A 4,219-nucleotide genomic window follows, 5' to 3' on the forward strand; every position below is an offset into this window, starting at 1 on the left:
ATATTCCCTCCTGATTGGCTGGTGGGCGTGGCTGGTGGGTGTAGCAGAGTGATGGTTAATTTGCATATTATTCTTTTATTAGATAGGATTTATTTATTTATTTATTTATTTATTTATTTATTTATTTATTTTTGCTTCCACATTTTTAAATCACAAGCTGCCGGCTTCCTTATTTTCTAATGTCTCCCAATTTAAAAATAATTGCAAGAGGTGCAAACATTTTTGAGACTTCTCCTGAACTCAAACCTTGTCAATGTGCGAATAAAAGTGCTGGATCCAGCTCCAAACAGTTTTGTGATCCAAAAGATGCCTTTGGAGAGGAAGAGGGTGCTGGTTCTTGGAGTTCACCCGGCTTCACTGGGTTTTTGAAAATTCCAGACAAATATACCCAGCTGCCAATGGGACTTTCCTGTTGGGCGTCCTCCACCACTTAGAGACAGGCTGGGAGGGGAATCACTCCCATCGCTCCCATCGGCGCTCGGCAGATCATCCACCCAGTTGCCCAAGTCAGAGACCTAGAGTCCCAATCAGCATGTCCCGTTCCCTGTTCCCTTACACCGTGTACCACATCCACCTGCAGATCCCCTGCCCCCTCACTCTTGCCAGGCTGGTGTTGAGGGCGCCATTACTTCTGAGTGTCCAGCAGCCTCTTCTCTGGACAATGGGAGAAACAGTGCCTGCCTTGCTGGGTGGCTGTGAGGAGTAAAACAAACACAAAGCAGCAACTTCCTCTTTCCTCCATTAAATATCCACCCATTCAATAAATATTGGGTGTGTGCATTATTTCCAGACCAGCGAGAGCTGATTATTTTGTGTACACTCAAAGCGCTTGTGGTCCAATAGAGGGAACACATGAAAACTCACTGACTAAAGGTCCCAGGTGCTGAAGTAGACGCCCATATGGAGGGAGACACAAAGGAGGAAGCAAGTGGCCCATTCAATCCAAGGAATTGGGAAAGAGTTTGGGGAGGAGAGATGGGGAACTAATAGGTCAAAGCCATTAAGCAGTCAACAGATTGAGCTTGCACAGGAGAGCCCATTTGATGCAGCCCACACCTCCTCCAACGAAGGAATCAGAACCTGACTTGCCGGCCCCATCTGTTTGCTACTTCTGCCATCGCTGCCTCCTCTGTTTGACCTCCTGCAGGTCCAAATAGGAGAGGAAACCTACTGCCCGGAGTCCCTGGGGGTCCAGATCTGCTGTTTGACATTTCTGCTGACTCATTCACGGTGGCTTGCTTGTATGTTTGATGACCTTTTATGTGGACTAACACTTGGCTTACTTTCAAGGACTTCCCAGGGGCCTGGTGAGAGTGACTCCTTCCACGTGAAACCTGCATTCGATTCTGCAAGGTGCCCCAGGCTACCAACCAGGAAGCACTTGAAAATCATTTTTCTGTCGGGGGTGTCTTTTTTGTTTTCTTTTTTGATCATATGATAGTGTAAATGCAAACCTGGAACCCATGTGAGGTTAGACCTATGATGTGAAATTTTAGGGGAGACTTTTCTACCCCTTAACTCTGAGCAGAAGCCCAAGACGATAGTGACTTGCTGGTAGTGGTTTTTTTTTATTTTTTATTACCCTTTCACTCAAACTGCAACCTTTTGGCTGTAGGGTCTGTTCCATTCTCCTACCTTGTATGGGCCAAAGACAGTATCTCCTCTCCCTCCACATGGCTTTTGAAACCCAGTCTCTAGTTTTCTGGAATAGCAGACTCTACAGGGCAGCTGTGGCTTCAATTTTGGCTTTCTCTTTTGTGGATTTTTCTTGCTTTCTTGAGAGTTTGTCTATTATTTTAAATGTGCTTGTTTTGTGGGGGGAAGTTGTTACAGGGTATCTCATCTGCTATACTGCTGAAAATGGGTTTCCATGAGAAATGAACAAAACCAAGCCTTGATTTTGGACTTCCAGGCTCCAGAACTGTGAGTAAATAAATTTCTGTTGTTTACACCACCCAGTGGTGTTTTGTTATAATAACCCTAACAAATACAGTGCCTATCAGTCAGCTTCAATGATTATTAATATTCTGCCCTTGTTTCATATTACACCCTCCCCAACATTCACTTTTTAATTTTTTGCTTAATTATTTTAAAGCAAATCCACAGCATCACTTTGCTGGTAATTACATCATTATATATTTCTAACAGGCAAGAACTTTTTTTAACACAGCCACAGTCTCCATGTGGCTTTTGACTAAAAATCCCATTTCTCGGGATTGATTGTGGGTACCCTTCACACATGCTCCACTTGGCCTTTGGGGAAGGAATGGCATCTGTGGTGGGGCTTGTTGGCAAAGTCCCGCCACCACTTCACCTTATAGCAGGCCAGGTTTCTGCTGCTCCCAGCACTTTGCTATCCCCTCACCAGTCAGCAGCTCTCTACTAAAGCCCCCACTTTCACCAAGTCCCCTGGACTGGATGGAGATATGCAATCTGCCCACCTGTTTCCCTAAGAGTTTATTATTATTATTTTTAAAATCCTCACCAGAGAATATTTTTCCATTGATTTTTAGAGAGTGGAAGAGAGAGGGAAAGACAGAGAGAAATATGAATGAGAGAGATACATCGATTGGTTGCCTCCTGCATGAGCCCTGACTAGGGCTCGGGCTGGGGAGAAGCCTGCAACCGAAGTACATACCCTTGACCAGAATCAAACCTGGGACCCTTTGGTCCGCAGGTTAATGCTCTATCCACTGAGCCAAACCGGCTAGGGAAAGTTATTTATTCTATAACTGGAAGTTTGTACCTCTTAATCCCCTTTACCTATTACATCTGCTGAAAGTAAGTTAATGGATTGGAAGACTCAATCCAAGTACTCCATGTATGCTATGTAGGCTATAACCAAGGCATTCCTAGGGGCTACCCACAGGGCCACATTGGTGACCTCAGATCCAGGCTCTATTGGTTGAGGACACACAGCGCCTTGGTCTCTTTAATATGCAACTCCAAAGAAAGTTTCTGACAGTTTAAGAACTAGAACCAGCCACAGGGAAAAAAAAAATGACCATTGGTTGTCACCCATTGGCTAACCCAAGGTAGATGATGCTGTCTCCTCTCCAATTACCAGCCACGTGGAGAGGTGACAAAGATCCCCAGTGCTAGGGAGAGGTGAGAAGACAAGGAAGATTGTCATAGAGGATGTGAGGGGTTTCATGTCATGAGGAAGAGGTGAGAGATGTCGGGGAGACAGTTACATGCTACAAGTGTCAGGAAGCAGGTTCTGAGGTGGAAGTGGAGTCAAATCCCTTTTTGGTCAGCTGGTTTCTTCACTGTTTTTGGGGCTGGGTTCTGAAATAAATTTCCTTTGTCAGTGTGGGATCTGCTCACTTACTGGATCAAACAGTGCCATCATGGGCACTCAAAAGACAAGGCAAGTATGTGGGTATCCAGCCTTGAGACAAGCCTCTATGACATGCCATCAAAGCAAGATATCATTGTCCTTTACATCTGGGCTCAGACACATAGGTAACAAGGCAATAACTGTCAGGTCAGTAAGAGACAGTTACTCTGGGAATTCAGGGGGAAAGGAAGGGCACCATCCTGTAGGCTGAGGTAGTCACAAAAGGCTTCAGGTCATTGAGCTGGTATTGTAGAAAGAAGTAAAATAATAGAAAACATGATGAGAACAAAGACACCAAGACTGGGCTCCTATCAATAAATGTTTTTTGTTTGATACTAAATATGTGTGTAAGGAAAATGCAAGCTGCTGAGCTGTAAGCATGGTAATATAAAAATTATATTTGAAAACTTATGCTTGTAGATGTACACACCTGTAAGGGTCCATATTCTATCAGTCAAGTTTTCCTGAGTGTAAGCAACAGAACTGCCTCTAAGGAATTTACCAGAAGAATGTAGGGGATCTCACAGAACTGAAGGGAAGACCAAAAAGAGCCAGGTCAGAAAGAGCAAGGATCAGGAGATCTGATGGGCTTCACTGCAGAACCCACTGGAATTGCCCCGTGATGCAAACACCAAGCCTAAACTGGTCTATCCTCTGGTTGCTCTGATTAATATAAAATGATCCAGGAGCAAGTCTGGAGAGTCCAGTTGGTTTGGCTTTGCTCATGTGCCCTCAACTCTTGGCTGGGGGAAATGAGTATATTTTATTTTTCATTCCCCCAAAATTGTACCCAACAGGGGAGAGAGAAGTCCCAAAAAGGCAATGCCTCACCCAAAAGTAGGTGGGCTGCTGAAGAACCACAAATCTCCACTACACACC

The sequence above is a fragment of the Plecotus auritus genome, assembly GCF_963455305.1.
Source record: "Plecotus auritus genome assembly, chromosome: 8".
Lineage (NCBI taxonomy): Eukaryota > Metazoa > Chordata > Mammalia > Chiroptera > Vespertilionidae > Plecotus > Plecotus auritus.